Here is a 17,615-nt window from a genome sequence, read left to right as displayed (position 1 = left end):
ATTTTTTTAAAAAGTAAGTCAAACTCTGAGGTCAAGGTCAAAGGTCTAGGTATCAAATGATAGGTCTTGTCACAAGGATTAAAAAACTAAAGTATGAAAGCAAAAGCTCGTACCATTTAATATATTTTGTCAAGGTTTGTTTTTTTAAAGCAGGTCAAACTCCAAGGTCAAAGTCAAAGCTCTTGGTATCCAATGAAGGGTCTTCTCATAAAGATTACATGTGTGAAGTATGAAAGCTCTACCCCTTGCAATTCAAAAGTTATTTCCAATGTTAAAGTTTTTTACGAAGTTTTGGGGGTATATAGTATTTGTCGTGTCCGTCTGTCTGTTTGTCCGCAAAAACTTTAACCTTGCCCATAACTTTGATTTGGTAGAGCCATAACTTTCATATTTCACGTGTATTTCTTGTGACAAGACCTTTCTTTGGGTACCACCAAATGTGACCTTTTGACCTTGGAGTTTGACCCACTTTTACATGAAAATTTTTAACTTTTACTTTGGCCATATTTTTTTAACAGTAGATACCAGGACATTTATACTTCAAATATGTATTTTTTGTCAAAAAACCTTTCATTGGATACCTGGAAACTTGACCCTTTGACTTTGTATATTTCCGTACCTGTGAAAAAAAAACTTTAGCCTTGGCTATAACTTTTGAATGGTAAGGGACAGGGCTTTCATACCTCATATATGTACTCCTTGTGAGAAGATCTTTCATTGGATACCAAGCATTTTGACCCTTTGACTTTAACCTTTAAGTTTGACCTACTTTAAAAAAGCAATCCTTGACCATAACTTTTAAAGGGTTAGGGCTGGTGCTTCCATACTTTACACATTTAATCCTTGTGACAAGACCTTTCATTTGAAAACAAGAACTTTGACCTTGACCTTAAAGTTTGACCTACTTTCAAAAATTTTCAACCTTGGCTATAACTTCTGAATGGTTAGAGCTAGGGCTTCCATACTCTACATAAGTATCCTATGTGGCAAGACCTTTCATTTGATATCAATTACCTTGACCTTTTGACCTTGGAGATATTTGTACTTATTGAAAGTACTTTTACATTGGACTACTTTCAAATTTCACAATTGTTTTCCAGTGAGAATACCTTACTTTTGGTACCAATTAATTCAATTTGCATTTGAGAAAAGTTTAATCTTTGCGTTGTTTTTTTAGTAAGTAAATCTCCAAGGTCAAAAGGTCAAATTTGGTGGTTTCCAACGAAAGATCTTAATACAAAGAATACATATGTGAAATATGAAAGTCATAGCTCCACTAATAAAATCAAAAGGTATGGGCAAGGTTAAAGCTTTTGCAGATAAACAGACAGACAGATGGACATGACAAAAACTATACAGCAAAACTCGGTTATAACGAAGTCACAGGGACCTATGAAATTACTTCGCTATATCCGTAATTCGTTATAACCATACAAGAAATTCATTAAATTTATATAGCTGGGGATCCAAGATGACTCCGCTTTATCCGTAAATTCGCAATATCCGTGTTCGTACTAAGCGTGTTTTGCTGTATACCCTCCAAACTTCATTTATGGGGGCATAAAAGTATAAGCACAAAACAAGACTAAGTAATTAATTTATTATATTGTTTCTGGCATTAATTTTTTTTAATTCACACAAGAGAGAAATGAAATATCTCTAAATTCCAGTCTTATCAGTGTCCTGTTTGTGTGGGATTTTTACCTGCCATTACATATGTACATATTCTGCATTGTTAATCTTGAAATGCCTAAAAAATGGACTATGCTCTCTCAAATAAGATAAACCGTCAAGTCAAAAGCTTATAGGCTCAGTGTTGCAGAACTAATAGTACAGAATTAAGTGATAGCAAAAGGTCTAACAGTCTATAAATCCATCTGAATATAATCAATTCTTTCTCCCTCTTCAGATCCTTTTCTCTCCAACAAACTTTTTTTTCAAAGTGGGTTATGACATCATTCATAGGAAGAACTGAAATATAAAAAATCATTATACCACCAGATTCATGATGAATTAAATAACACATAACTAGAGGCCCATGGGCCACAATGCTCACCTAGGTCAATTGGTTCTAGTGTTCCACAGAATTTTAAAAAAATTTCCTTTTTTCAATGAAAAATGACCCAATATTGTGGCTTCACCTTAGCATAAACATTTGTAATGAGGTTTACTTAATCTTAATCTTAATAACATGTCCTACTGTCCTTCCATCACACTAACTTCATATGCTTACATGATATTTTAACAATAGAGTTTACTTATTTTAAAAAGACCTTTCATATATATGAGTTGTACACCATCCTGGAAAACTTTGAACTTCATATGCTGATACATATATTTTATTAATAAGAGTTTCTTATTTCTGACCTTGACATTAATTTTTGTTAAATTATGTAAAGTTCGGTTTCAAGAGTTGTTTCAGATATTTTTATCGAACCTTATATATATGCAGATAGTGCCAGATACATACTGATGGAATCTATTCAATTTCATAATCATTATTTTATTTGACCTTTCTTTTGACCTTGACCTTTCTTTAAATTAGTGAGTAAAGCTTAGTTTTAAAGAAACTATTCAAGAGACTTTGATTAATCTTCATATGCTTAAACTATAAACATTGATAAGAACTATTAAATTGCATGAACATTCATCATGATATTTTAATAAAAATTTATATGCTAAACATTTTGAATAGCATTTACAAACTGAAACAAAAAATCTGCCCCTGTGTTAAATAATTAAATCTTTCTAATCATTTCTGTCCTCTTTACCTTTGTCATCCACCATTTTTTGATGGAAAATCTTCTTTCTTTACAACACAGTTTTCTTTCTTTAAAATCTGCACCCCTATAAAAGTCAAGACTCTTTGTTGCTCCTGAAATTAATTGTGCAAATAATTCTTTAAAAACTAGAGCATAATTTGTATTTCTCATGGTGACAGATGACTGAGTAAAAAATGTAGAAATTCTCAAATTTAGAATCTATTATCTATATAACTCTTAAAAGCTGTGAATTTAAAATAAAAAACACCCAGAGGCATTAGATCCGCTCGCATACTTGCTACACTAATATCCAGTAACAACATCTCACAGAGGGTCAAGTCAGAGGTCAGATTCTATCATCCAATCAAATTGTCGCCTGCAAAATCATTGAATATTTGTTGAAAGGAATAAGTCTACAGTTGTTACGAATTTGACCTTAGATGTGACCCTCTATGTGATATTGTTAGATGTTAGAGTAGCAAGTATGTGAGCAGATCTAACATTTAACTTTAATTAGATTGACCCAGAGGTGAACATACTTACTGTAAAATCACATATTTTCGTGTGTTCAAACTTTCATGGTTTGAGAAAAAAATTTGGATCCTGGGAATTTGATTTTGTGTCTGAAGAATTGTTGAGTAGTTTTATATGTAACACTGTACATTTCGTGGTGGACATGAATTTGTGGGTCTCTCCACACCTCGAAAACAACGAAAATTAAACCCCCACGAAAATTTGTGACTTTACAGTAAATATGCAATGTTCATATCCCTTTTAAATAAATGGAAAAGGTTGTCCTTTACCTGGAACTTTTTTTACCATCCCACAGCAGCTCCTTTCTTCAACTTGTGCATAATCTGCAACATAACAGTTATTTCATAAAAATTGTTTTCATCCAATCATAGATAAAATCAGCCAATCAAGACAATTTATCAATAGTCAGACTTTTAACTTAGGCCTAAAATAAAATATTGTTTGTTTGCAGTTGCCGACCGACCCACTGAAAATGCACCCGACCCAAACTTTTTTTTAGCCATTTTGAAATATTTTTTTTTCTCCAATTTTTCAGGATATTAAAACTGTTTCATTTTCAATTTTAATCTTCATCAATCTGACATTATACCAAGAGTGCAGCTTATTCATGTATAGTAGGCCTGTGAAAAACTCTATTTTATGTTATCTAACAAAAATCTGGAAACAATTTTTTTTTTCAAAAAAAAAATATTGCCTACCTACCTACCCAGACTAAAAATTATAGTTCGGCAACTGCAAACAAAAATTTTTTAAGCTTGGCCTTAATGTTTTTTGTTTGTTTTTATGTTGTTTAATGTCCCTCTCAAGAATTTTTCATTCATATGGAGACGCCACCATTTGCTGGTGGAGAGCTTTAAATTTATTCTATACTCAGCAATTACGGCCATTGAGCAGCAAGGGACCTTTTTTTGAGCCAGCAATTACTGCGACACAGGACCTCGGTTTATACCATTTCATCTGAATATAGTAGTTTCATCTGAATGTAGTAGTCCTGGAAGTGCTAGCCACGGATTGCCCTGCTACCTCTGATCACATGGTATATGTCACGCACCTGCTGTGACGTGTACCTATCATCGCACACTTTTTCTGTTACCGGGTGCAGAGTACAGACAAATCTTTTCAGCTCCATCAATATTGTGCATTCATTACTATATAGTAAATTGCATATGAAGGACTGGTCTCCATGTCCAACAGTGGGATTCGAAGTTGGAACCCACAACATAAGGATCAACTCTTAACTTTGCAACTGTAGAGCAAACAGTCTTATATGGGCAACTCAACTGACCCAAGTCGCAATGTAAATAACAATAGATCTCAATATGAATAACTTACTTCAGAGAAAATTCAAGTTAAAACTGTAAAGTACAAGCTATTAATAAACTTTAAAAAATATATGTTAGTAAATATATACACTATATCATTCAACTTAACGCCACTTTATCTAGATTTGGAACATAAATTCACAATGCAATGGCATGCATTGATGCAATCTCTCCTATACAAAAGTACAGAGGTAATTCGAACTAGTTCTTCCGAAGCTGTCGTTTAATAACAGCATACTGACAGCTGATTTCTGAGACATTTCCTTTATCGAATGAATGGAATTCATTTCCTTGTACATTAATATAACAAAATCATCTTTACTTACCGGCAAACCGCCTGCCTTTTCAGTTTCACTGGCGCCGTCCTCGGCACTGTTGATACTAGGGAAGCACATGGCCTTAAACCACGTGATTGTCTTCGGCAGACAAACGTTTACTTTTTCAAGCGTCCAAATAATGATAATCTTTCCCAAAGAAAATCTGACAAGATTATAATTGTTCAGTACATCAAAATCACAGAAACGTTTGATTTCAAGCGTCTAAATAATAATAATGTTGCAACTTTTTTGGTCGCGATTATTATTGTTGGAGTAAGACAGATTATAATTGTATGATCGATGTGGAATAAAATTGGCATGAAATTGAAGCGAAATAAAAATAATGTGTTCGCTTGGGCAAACATGATTATAATTGTTAAAAGTAAGAATAATTATTATAATTTTGAGGTGAAATAAAAATAATGTTTTTAAACATCGACTGACAAGATTATAATCATGAGGCGAAAAATTATAATAATGTGTCCACATTTACTGGCAAGATTATTATTGTAAAGTTTGGATCATTATAATTGTAGGACAAAATAATAATAATGTGTACACATCGACTGACAAGATTATAATCATGAGGCGAACAATTATAATAATGTGTCTACATATTGACTGGCAAGATTATTGTTGTAAAGTGAATCATTATAATTGTAGGACACAATAATAATAATGTGTACACATTTAACAGACAAGATTATAATTGTTGCAGGGAAATAATAATAATGTTGTAAAAAGCAAGTTTGGATGACATAATTATTTTTGGTATAATTATATACGAAAAAATAATAATAATGAGGGGGTACCCTACGGCTTTCCATACCAGTCAATATGTAGACACATTATTATAATTTTTCGCCTGATGATTATAATCTTGTCAGTCGATGTGTACACATTATAATTATTTTGTCCTACAATTATAATGATCCAAACTTTACAATAATAATCTTGCCAGTCAATGTGGACACATTATTATAATTTTTCGCCTCATGATTATAATCTTGTCAGTCGATGTTTTAAAACATTATTTTTTATTTCACCTCAAAATTATAATAATTATTCTGACTTTTAACAATTATAATCTTGTTTGCCCACATTATTTTTATTTCGCTTCAATTTCATAACAATTTTATTCCACATCGATCATACAATTATAATCTGTCTTACTCCAACAATAATAATCACGACCAAAAAAGTTGCAACATTATTATTATTTAGACGCTTGAAATCAAACGTTTGTATGATTTTGATATACACATTATAATCTTGATTAATTTTTGGGAAAGATTATTATTTTCTCGCTTGAAAAAGTAATCGTTTGTCTGCCGAAGTCAATCACATGTTTAAATGTGTGCACATTATTATTACTCTCCGAAAAAATATATATTGATAATAATCTTGCCAGTCAATGTGGACACATTATTATAATTTTTCGCCTCATTGAATAATCTTGTCAAAAAAACATTATTTTTATTTCGCACAAAAAATTATAATAATTATTCTTCCTTTTAACAATTAAAAAATTAAGATTTCAAAAAATTCCTCTCTCCTCTATCAAGTACTTCGTATTGACATAACAAGTATATTGGACTGAATTATCTTTGAAACAAAATGGCAGTATAAATAAGCGAAATGTTCGATGATTGCAATATAATCAGGAGGACCAAAAACAATTTGAGGATTTTTTTGTTATAAAGAGTCAAAGAATATGAGGAACACACGGTTAGTAATATTTTGAGTAACAGTTTTAAAAACTTAGAGAAATAAATCTTGACTTCAAATTTTTTGTGCGCAAAAATATACAGTTTTTTTGGACGCTTGAAAAAATATATATTTTTGTCTGCCGAGAGACAATCACGTGGTTTAAGGCCATGTGCTTCCCTATGAACAGTGCCGAGTGCGCGGCCAGTGAAAGGCAGGCGGTTTGCCGGTAAGTAAAGATGATTTTGTTATATTGATGTACAGATAAGTAAATTCCATTCATTCGATAAAGGAAATGTCTCAGAAATCAGCTGTCAGTATGCTGTTATTGAACGACAGCTTCGGAAGAAACCAGTTCGAATTATCTCTGTACTTTTGTATAGGAGATTGAATGAGATTGCATCAATGCATGCAATTGCATTGTGAATTTATGTTCCATATGTAGATTAAATGGTGTTAAATTAAATGATATATCTTTCCGAACAGTATACTCGTATTTTACAGTTTAGCTTGAATTTTCTCTGCAGTAAGCCATATACATTGAGTCTTACTGTTTGTCTTGATTTTCTGATTTTATGAAGTTATCTATTATTGCCATATAAATTTAATAACAGCAAACACCTATGTTTGTTTGTTGTTTAACACAGGCTTTTTCACTCATGGAGACCACCAATTATTAGTGGAGAGCAATCTAATTAAAATTGCCCAAACTTCAAAAACCTATTTCGTGTTGGGTGGGTGGGTAGCGGTGGGGGTGGGGGGTAGTTCATGACTTCTAATGCTCTAATGCTTCAAACCTTTGACTTTTCATACCAATTTAACACAAATTCGCATTTACCAGGGAGTTCTGCGTTTTGCTAGGGGGGTCCTGGGTAACTCTTTTCTTGCTTTAGTATATAAATTTGATAACCTTGCAAATTCCTTGAGGGGATTTTCCCTCCTCCCTCTAGATCCATGCATGGTTTAATGACCCTGTCGAGACTTTTTCACTCATTTGGAGACACCACCACTTATCAGTGGAGAGCTGCAAGTTTTAACTAATACTGAGGGCCATTGAACAGTGAGGGATCTTTTTCATGCCAGCACCTACTGTGACACGGGACCTTGATTTATAAGGTTTCATCCAAAAGACCTGACACCACGTCCCACAGTGGGATTCAAACCCAAAACCTAAGGATCAACTCCTTTCTCTTCAACTCTATGAGCAAACACTCTGACTACTGCTCCACATGGGCGACCCTATGTTTGTTATCTGACAAGAGCGATGTTACTGTTAAATTTTACAATTTACTGGGTGTATTCAATTAACTACCAATAAACTGCACAATTAATCACTAAACACAATCAGGAATCACTCGTGTGTTGGATTTGTATTAAGCTCACGTGCTCAATGATTAAAAAAAAACAACTTTTTTTTTCAATTCACGGCCATTAAAAGAGTCAATTGACAAATTTTAGATATGAAACATGTCAGAATTTCTGAAATTCTACATTTTTTTTGTTCAATCATCAGTCACCATGAGAAATAGAAAATATGCTGTAGCTTTTTTAAAGACTTATTTGCACATGTACATTTTATTTTAGGAGCAGCAAAGAGTCTTGATTTTTAGAGGCATGCAGGTTTTAAAGAAAAAAAACAGTATTGTAAAGAAAGAAAAAGATTTTCAACTCAAAGAATTCCAGATGACACAGAGGTAAAAAGAACAATAATGGTTAGAAAAAATTAAAAAATTGTATATATTTATTACAGTGGCAGATTTATCCAGGGGGAAAGGGGGTTATGAAGAAAATGTAACAGGTACTTGGAAAGTTTTACATTGAGATTTATATTTTTATTTAATTTATTCTGCAGAAATATATTGGTATGTTTAGAACAGAGAGTCATCTACTTTATAAATAATTATTTACAATTTAGCTTACCTGAGTCTAATGCCCTGTTCACATGGAGAGTTTAATTCCAATTAAACCTAAGTTACTGCAAATTAAATTTGAACAGCATTCACATGGAGAATTTAATTCGAATAAGTTTAATTTGAATTAATTTACTTTGCATTAAATTACTTCGCATTAGCTTCATGTGAACGCTAATCAAAGCTAATTCGAATTAAATTTTGACACATGCATAAGGCCTGAAATACGCACAGGCCGCATGTCAATAGTTAGATTTAGGTATTACAGTGAATTAAACTCTCCTTGTGAACAGGGCATAAGGCTCAAGTAAACTTTTAGGGTTAGGATGGGGACACCCATACCAAAATAAAGTACAAATTAAGTACCAAAAAAGTACAAAAAAAGGTCAAATAAAGTATACTTTTTTCGACTAAATTTGGAACAAGGGATTTGGTCGTTCCAAATTGAGTCAAAAAAAGTATACTTTTTTGGTGCTTTATGAGAAAAAGGATAACAAAAGTATACTTTTGGTACATTTCTATATTTGACTAAAAAACATAAAAAGTACAATTGGAAGTACAAAAAAGGTACATTCTTAAAACTATTAAACATACAAAAATACAAAAAAAGTATACTTTTAGACAAGCATATAGATATCTGTGAAGTACAAAAAAAGTATACTTCTAGAAAAAGTACAAAAAAAGTATACTCCTAGAAAAAGTACAAAAAAAGTACATGTATACTTCTGGAAAAGTACAAAAATGTATGATAAAAAGGTTAAAAAAGTACAAAAAAAAGTATACTCCTAGAAAAAGTACAAAAAAAGTATACTTCTAGAAAAAGTACAAAAAAAGTATACTTCTGGAAAAGTACAAAAATGTATGATAAAAAGGTGTAAAAAAAAAGTACAAAAAAAGTATACTTCAAGAAAAAAGTACAAAAATGTATGCAAAAAGGTACGAAAATGTTTAAAAATAGTACTTCTTTTAGATTGGTGGGTTTAAAAAGTACAGTAAAATGTCAAAATGAAAGCATGGAAAAAGTATACTTTTAAGTTGGTACAAAAAAAGTAGGAAAAAAGCACCCACCCTAAATAAGCAAAAAGACCCCCTCCCCCTTAGTGCCTTACCATTTATTTTGCGGGAACAAAGAAACCAGAAAAATGACCATTAAGTTCTGATATACCAAAAATTAAATCTTAACTTACAGAATTGTAATTCAAAATCATGAAATTTTGACAATGTGATATATCTTCATTACATCATTCATTATTTTCAGTCCTATTATCCTATAAATCTTCCATAAATAATTTAGAGACTAAATTGGAATATAAAATCATCAACTGGATTATACATATAATTTTGTAGAATAATAGTTTGTTACTTTCACGTCTAGTCACTACATGGTAGGTACCGAGAAGTGGGGGTGTTCCCTGCCCCCCGAAATGATTTTGCTTCCAATGGGCTTGCACTGAACAAAGTTATGTCACTGACTGATCACACTCACAGATCGCCTACATTCCTTCAAAGTCTATTCACCCAATCTTTCTCTCTTTGATCTTTATTTGAATATGCTATGTGATTTCACCCTTCAACATGTTTACGCACTTTTCCTTGGGTTGAACCTGCAAAAAAAAAAGAAATTTCAATAATCAAAAATTTTTTTTTAGTTCTAAAATAAACATCACATATCTCAAAAAGCAGAAGTATAATTCTTAAGCTAATAGTAATACATGGCAAACTGACATAGTATCAATTTATTCACGTAAATTCAAACTAACTTGAAAACCAATTAAAACATAAAGCTCTGATGTGGAATTGAACAATTCATATACATTGTACTATTAATGTCTTTTCTCTGCATGAGTATATTAAAGACACACAAACCTCCAGTTTGATCTGTTGATATGATTATTAAAATTTGCATTTTACAAAGTCAGACCAGATTAATTTCAATTTTAATATACTTACTTGTAATAAGACACAGTTATATTGTTGAGGTATTCTCCTATGGTTCTGCATTTTAATGAAGTCACAGCAAAAAAGGCACTTCTGAAAATTATAGAAGAAAAATCAGATAACTTGAAAGATTTAAAACTCTGAAATTAAATTCAAACACTAACATTTATTCATGCATTTTCGTTTAAGTTTCTGAAAAAAAAGTAATAAAGTGAGTTTGAAATCCCTGTCTAAATTCCTTACGTTATATAACTTGCAATTTTATATAAAATAAAAATACTCATGTGCCTCAAAATGTAAGTCGCCACCCCCCACCCCCATCCCACACACACACTTTTTGAAGTTCTTTTCAGTCTGGAAAGATGATCAGTATATCTTGAATGATAACTAAGAAGTTCAACTTTAATCCCCCAGTATTCAATATTTATTTAAATTCTGATACTTAACCCCCCCCCCCCCATCTCAATCTCACCTCACCACCACTACACACACTATATATCCTCCCTTTTAACAAACATCCATTTATTTATTTATTTTACAAACTTTAATCTTACAAAATTCACTAGACTTCATATGTTTTTTTTACCATGCCAAGACGAGGCTATGTAGATAGAATGTTCTATCGTTAAAATGATATTGTCCTACGGACCCGGTTTAACTGTGGTGAGAGCTTGTACCGAGACACAGTTAGATTATTCTAACTAGAGGCTATGCAGCTGTGGCCTAGTGAACGTTTTCAGATACTGACCAGTGCTGATGTATTATCTTATTGCATAAATATTATATTAAAACATTTTAGGAATTAGATATGACAGGAAATTAAATGGTTCATGTTTCACATAACCAAAGAAAAAACATGTTCCATTAAGTTAACTCAAATGTAAATATACATTGTCATACGGATCAAAACAAACCAGAAATCAAAAACACAAATGCCCATATTACGTAAAATCTACATTGAATTTCTTCGTTGAGTACATTTCTATAGTGGTGAAATACATTTCCTACCAACAATATCCAAAATTTAAACATAAATATAGCCTTACCGACTTCAAAATCTCCTTTTTTGGTCTCAGCATTTCAATCACACTAATTTTTAAATCGTCTCAGAAAAAATCCGCGCTTCGTTGTTGACCAATCGTAGACCTCGAAAGAGTCACGTGATTAAAAAAAGAAATGAATAATTACAAAATTAGTTCATCAAAAGATCAGAAATTCTCTTAAAAATGTTTTTAAAATCATGAATTTTATTTTGAAGCCGTTTTTTGTGCATAATTACTCGATATCTAGCTATACCATAATCGTGACAGCCATATATTGTGTAATAATCGTCGTCGCCATTTTGTTTGTTTGTGTTTTGTTTTCAATAAATATTATCGAGTTAAATTTGTAAAGCCACAAGAAATTCAGAATGCCTTGTTAACTGCTTAAATCCTAATCAATTTTGCCGTCTTCAATCTCTATGTCGAAATATCTTTTATACAGCATGGACTTTTGCACATGCTTCTTATAAATCATACGTTTTTGTATACCTGTAAACATGATGAAAGTTCTTTGTGATAAATAAAACGATAGGCATGGTGCATCTTGGAGGCTTTTGTATTTATATTCGTACCTTGCTATTTTCGTTCATTTTTACACTTACGTGACACTTATCAACTATATGTTTATCAACTATATTTCACTCTTATTTAACCTGTATTTCTCATTAATCAGTGTTAATCCATTTTGTTAACCATGATAGCCAAAATTATTACGAGTGATTTCGTTTTCACAGAAACTTCCTGTGAAATGTGCAAGTTTTCACTGCACCGTCTAGACAACAAAGGTCACCGAGTACAAACACCTGTGTCACTTGAAATATAAACATCGTTTGCACAGAGAGAGAAAGAGAGAGAGAGAGCTGTAAAATATAAAGGGAATACTTTGTTCATGTTAATATACATAACTGTCTTTGCAGAAATTTTACCTTTAAATAATTTATTTTCACATAGAGAGAGAGAGGGTATTATTTCTGTTCAGATCTACGATGTAATTTTCACCAGGTTTACTAAATCTTGATGATTATAATGTGCTTAAGACTTAATTCTGTTAAACATAAAATGGACACAGTATGATAGAAATACAGATACATACATTTATAAGACACCCCTCCTTTCCCTGCAACAAATATAGTCATACTCTCATGCTAACACTATAGTTGAATTATGAATGCTCAAATTAGAATAAAACTTTCCTAAATTTTGAAAATACTTTAATAATTATTTTTATATGAAAAAATTGCTTAATGACATAAGATTTGATAAAAATTGATATAAAATTTCAAAATTAATTTTAACACAATGGAAAAAAAACTAAGTTCAAATTAGGTACATAAAAAGTACCTCCTTATTTTTCTAATTTTGCCAAAAAAGTTTAAGTCCCAGAAAAGTACATTTCTAGTACAGTGAAAAAAAACTAAGTCCAAATCAGGTACAAAAAAAGTACATTGGAAAAAAACTAAGTCCTATAAATTACAAAAAAAGTACTGTGGAAAAAAACTAAGTCCAAATAAAGTACAAAAAAAAGTACATCAGCTTTCAGAGGCTCTCTGGCCAAGTACAAAAAAAGTATACTTTTTCTGACCTTTTTTTAAAAAGCACAAATTTAGTACTAAAAAAGTAGCATAAAAGTATACTTTTGGTATGGGCACAATGGAAAATTTTTACACAAGAATACAAAGAAAAGATCATTAGAAATCTTCTAAGGCCATGATTAGTCAAAGAAATAGAAAGCATCATCAGCTGGTGTAGATTTAAGCTTTTTCAAACCATGCCTGCTTCCCCTTAAGATTAGTTTGGGCCCAGTATGAATTATTACTTTTCAATACTGGAAACCAAAGAGCTAAGGTGAGCAATGTGACCCATGGGTCTTTTATTTGACCTTCGTCATTTCTGTGCAAAATATCCTAGTGTGCATTTTGCAGGGTTTTTTTGTAGCCCCATACTTTGCTAATAAAGATGCGAACTATAAAATTGTCAAAAGAAGTTTTAATTAAATATATATTTTTTTAAAAATTCATGCAAGTTACAAAGGATAGTGTGAGAAAATAGGGGGGGGGGGTGATAAAGGGAAAGAACTCTTGCAAATAGACATTTTTTTTATTCATATAAGAATTTAATGCCAGGTCTGTTCACACAAGAAAAACCCTGTTTGTTGTCACATTGGGAGCCCTTCACTTGTCATACTTATCATGGGAATAATTTTCCATTTAACCAAGTTTTACCATCATTACGTGTGTCAACGATAATTATAAAAACTCTTATTGTGTTTTTAATGTTATTTTCAGGGTTCAGGAACCATAAATTCGATGTTGGAGTTTGGACTTCACCCTGATAGACTTTGAGCACATCATATTAAGTTTGAGACCTATGGACGAAATCTTGCAGTTGAAAGATAAGGAAAACACAGCTGTGATAAATATCAGAAATCTCGTTAGAAGAGTGTGACGGTCTGGACAAAAAGTTGCAATGTGAATAATTTGGAAGAAAGAAGAGTCTTGGCAAATTACAGAGAATTCTTGATGAAAGATTGCATGTGTTGTTCTGTTGTTCCATGAAATTTTTCCTTTTAACATCATTTAACACTTCATTTAAAGTGATGCATTTTTGATACATTTTCATTATTGAAATATTTACATTTGATACTCTGTTTAACCAATGGGCCAAGAAAGGTGAATACTCATGTGGAATCATTGTCAGATAGGGTAGATTCAAGTTTGTACAAATCATAACCCCCTAGGTGTAGAGTGGGGCCACACTGAAAGTTCAAACTTATAGGAAAAAAAGTCACAGTCATCCTTATTTAGTGTAGGTTCAATTTTGTCAAATCATACCGCTCCCTTTTAGGGGTAGGTCAAGACCACTTATGCATTTAAGTTTTTCAATAGAAAACTGATTTTTTCTTTTTATTTAGCCACAGTGCTCAGGTAAACCTGTTGGTCCCTGAGCCTCTTGTTAAATCTGTATATATATTTACCAAAATATTGATGCATTTGCTAATTGAATATTTTGCAATTAGATTTTTTTTATTTTTCCTGAAAGTAATTTGCACATATATTTTATTTAAAATTGTCTGGTAATGGTTATTGACTTACCCATTTGGTGACAAGAGGTACATTATTAAATTTTAATTTTTATTCAAAATTGAAAATCAAAACCAAATACAATGTATTGCCACTCAAGACATTGATGGTAGAGATAGAATTCACTAAAATTAAATGGATATTAAATTGTGATGATTTTTTTTCTGGTGTTCTTTTGGACTTGAATGACAAACATGTAATGGAAGGTATGTTGGAAAAGTTGGAGCTCTGTCATATACATGTGATATTTGTAGACCAAATACTGTTCACCAACATTGGAAATACATGCTCAAAATATGGGAGCTACTATATGGCCTATATACTTTATGTGTACTTAAAATAGCGTGCTCCATATTTGTGTGTGATAATCAGTAAACTATATGTATACACGACTTTTAATGAAATATGCAATACCTTCACATACATGTGTGTACTTGACCTTGTATACCTTGACATTTGTATTCAAATTGTTTAAAAGGCATATTTTGATTACCTTCAAACCTACGATCATCAAACTTGGTCAGGCGATGCATCTTGGGACTCTGAAAAATGTCAGCCAAAATGTAGGTCAGGGTGACCTACTTTTGATATTTTATGGCTATATTTAAGTATCTTAGGTATTTATTGGCTTAGAATCATCAAACTTTGTGAGTTGATGCATCTTGGGATTTCGGAGAGTGATGACCAAAAATTAGGTCACAGTGACCTACTTTCGACATTTTATGGCTATATTTAAGTATCTCTGGTACTTATTGGCTTAGAATCATCAAACTTTGTCAGTTGATGCATCTTGGGTTTTCGGATAGTGATGACCAAAAATTAGGTCACAGTGACCTACTATTGACATTTTATGGCTATATTTAAGTATCTCTGGTACTTATTGGCTTAGTGTCATCAAACTTTGTCAGTTGATGCATCTTGGGTTTTCGGAGAATTTCGACCAAAAAGTAGGTCATGGTGACCTACTTTTGAATATCTCAGGTATTTATTGGTTTAGAATTATCAAACTTTGTCAGCAGATGCATCGTGGGACTCTTAAAAATGTCAGCCAAAATGTAGGTCACGATGACCTACTTACGACATTTTATGGCTATATTTAAGTATTCTCCGATACTTATTGGCTTAGAGTCATCGAACTTTGTCAGTTGATGCATCTTGGGTTTTCGGAGAATGTCGACCAAAAAGTAGGTCACAGTGACCTACTTTCGACATTTTATGGCTATATTTAAGTATCTCTAGTACTTAAGTACTTAGAATCATCATACTTTATCAGTTGATGCATCTTGGGTTTTCGGAGAATGTTGACCAAAGAGTAGGTCACAGTGACCTATTTTTGAATATCTCAGGTATTTATTGGCTTAGAATTATCAAACTTAGTCAGCAGATGCATCTTGTCGACTAAAATGTAGGTCAGGATGACCTACTTTCGACATTTTATGGCTATATTTAATTATCTTAGGTATTTATTGGCTTAGAATAATAAAACTATGTCAGTTGATGCATTTTGTGTTTTCCAAGAATGTAGACCAAAAAGTAGTCCTAATTGGCTAAGAATCATCAAACTTTGTCAGGTGATGCAACCTGGATCTTAGGATACTTTGTGTTAGAGGCTTCAAATACAAGTGATAGGTTGTACAATTTATCAGAAGAGCGATTCAAGGCCCTTGGGCCTCTTGTTTTTTGTGGCAAGTCCTTTCATTGGATACCAAAAACCTTGACCTTTTGATGCTAGGGCTGTTTTACTTCACATATGTAATTCTGTAACAAGACCTTTCATTCAATACAAATAACCTTGAGCTTCTGACTTGGAAACCCTCGCCCTAACCATTCATAAGTTATTGCTAAGGTTAAAGTTTTTTCATGAGTCTGGAAATCTCAAACGTCAAAAGGTCAAGGTTACTGGTATCCAATAAATTATCCTGCCACAAAGAATACATATGTGAAGTATGGAAGCTCTAGCCCTAACCATTTAAAAGTTTTGGTTAATTTTTTTTAAAAAGTTGGTCAAATTCTAAGGTCAAAGGTCTTCGTATCAAATGATAAGGATTAAAAATATATATATGAAAGCACTAACTCTAACCCTCTAACAGATTTGGTCATGGTTTGTTTTTTGAAGTAGGTCAAACTCCAAGGTCAAAGGGTCAAAGCCCTTGGTACCCAATGAATGTTCTTCTCACAAGGATTGCAAGTCTGAAGTATGAAAGCTCTAGCCCTTACAATTAAAAAGTTACTGCAAGGTTTAAGTTTTTTGAGCACACCTGAGCCGAAGGTTCAGATAAGCTTTTCTGATCACATTTTGTCGGGCGTCCCTCTGTCTGTAAACTTCTCACATTTTCGACTTCTTCTCAAGAACCGCTGGGCCAATTTCAACCAAACTTGCCACAAAGCATCCTTGGGTAAAGGGGATTCAAGTTTATTCAAATGAAGGGCCATGCCCTCATTCAAGGGGAGATAATTGGGAATTAATGAAGATTTGGTGGCATGTGCTAAAAATGCCAGAAAAGATTAAACTTATGGGGAAACATCCTCAGGTAGTGTTGATTCAAATTTGTTCAAATCATGACCCCCCGGGGTAGGACGGGGCCACAATGGTCGACCAAAGTTTTACATAGAAATATATAGGAAAATTCTTCTTCTTAAGAATAGCAAAGCCATGATTGGTCAGGGAACTACTTTTGGATTTAAATTTTTCATAAATAAACCAATTTCTACTTTTTCCTAGCCACAGTGCTCAGGTGAGCGATGTGGCCCATGGGCCTCTTGTCATTAGTATGTAAATCTCTGAGGTCATGATCAAAAGGTCAAAGTTGGTGGTACATGTATGACCAATGAGAGATCTTAACACAAAGAGTACATATGTGAAATATGAAAGTCATAGCTCCACTAAATCAAAAGTTATGGGCAAGGTTAAAGTTTTTGCGGACAAACAGCTAGACAGACGGAGACACGACAAAAACTATATACCCCGGAAACTTCATCTACGAAGGTATAAAAATATAAGC

The 17,615-nt window shown here is 32.5% G+C and overlaps 1 protein-coding gene and 2 long non-coding RNA genes across 3 annotated transcripts in view; 1 reads left to right on the top strand and 2 right to left on the bottom strand.

Annotated features, from left to right (window-relative positions):
• LOC134257291 (uncharacterized) overlaps positions 1-17,615 on the top strand; it is a 56,027-nt gene that overhangs the window by 7,342 nt on the left and 31,070 nt on the right. The window lies entirely within an intron of this gene.
• LOC134257290 (uncharacterized) lies at positions 1,602-3,705 on the bottom strand. Its single transcript, XR_009989893.1, has 3 exons — positions 3,566-3,705; positions 2,772-2,875; positions 1,602-1,971 (listed from the first exon to the last, which is right to left on the bottom strand). It is a non-coding gene; the product is annotated as an uncharacterized LOC134257290 (long non-coding RNA).
• On the bottom strand, positions 9,831-11,691 carry LOC134257292 (uncharacterized). Its single transcript, XR_009989894.1, has 3 exons — positions 11,537-11,691; positions 10,503-10,583; positions 9,831-10,156 (listed from the first exon to the last, which is right to left on the bottom strand). It is a non-coding gene; the product is annotated as an uncharacterized LOC134257292 (long non-coding RNA).

Source organism: Saccostrea cucullata, unplaced genomic scaffold (assembly GCF_032062105.1).
Source record: "Saccostrea cucullata isolate Sc308-1 unplaced genomic scaffold, CSIRO_AGI_Scuc_v1 ctg1885, whole genome shotgun sequence".
NCBI lineage: Eukaryota > Metazoa > Mollusca > Bivalvia > Ostreida > Ostreidae > Saccostrea > Saccostrea cuccullata.
The sequence above is the reverse complement of the archived record's forward strand: the minus strand, read 5'-3'. Positions and strand labels throughout refer to the sequence as shown.